The sequence below is a fragment of the Oryzias melastigma genome, linkage group LG24, assembly GCF_002922805.2.
Source record: "Oryzias melastigma strain HK-1 linkage group LG24, ASM292280v2, whole genome shotgun sequence".
NCBI lineage: Eukaryota > Metazoa > Chordata > Actinopteri > Beloniformes > Adrianichthyidae > Oryzias > Oryzias melastigma.
This window is the reverse complement of record NC_050535.1, coordinates 669,884-670,494: the sequence shown is the minus strand read 5'-3', so window position 1 is coordinate 670,494 and position 611 is coordinate 669,884.

Genomic DNA, 611 nt, shown 5'->3' with positions numbered 1-611 from the left:
TTCATACGGTTTGGAATTGGACACAAAAGCCCAGATTAAAAATGTTGATAAAACTTCTCAAGGAGTTTAGGGTTAAATGTTTTCTCACTTACAATATTATGTACTGTATATACTGTGTGCTTGTACTCTCCTACTTCAGCTATAGCATGGTTTGGGGAAACACCTACAAAATCACCTTACTGCCACAAAAACAACCATAAGAATGACTCAGAAATTCATGAGCACACCTGTTGTCTTGGTTCATAGACGCTTTTTAAAATTATTTTGTGTTTATATGAATTATTATCTATTTTAAGTTGTAAAATGTGTGCATAAAACTTAGCAAGATTGGGAATTAATTAATTTTTTTAGCCACACCTTTTTATTATTTTAGGTTTGTTTTTTATGTCTAACTATTTTTTTTATGTTTGAAAATAAAATCAGTATCAAATCAAATTTTTGTAAAGTTTATGAGCAAAATAGAAACATTGGAGTAAACTCTGTATTGTTTGATTTATTTAAAATATAAGTCGCCTTTAGTAAAAAAAATCCATCCATCCATCCATCTTCCTCCGCTTCATCCGGGACCGGGTCGCGGGGGCAGTAGTCTAAGCAAAGATGCCCAGACTTCC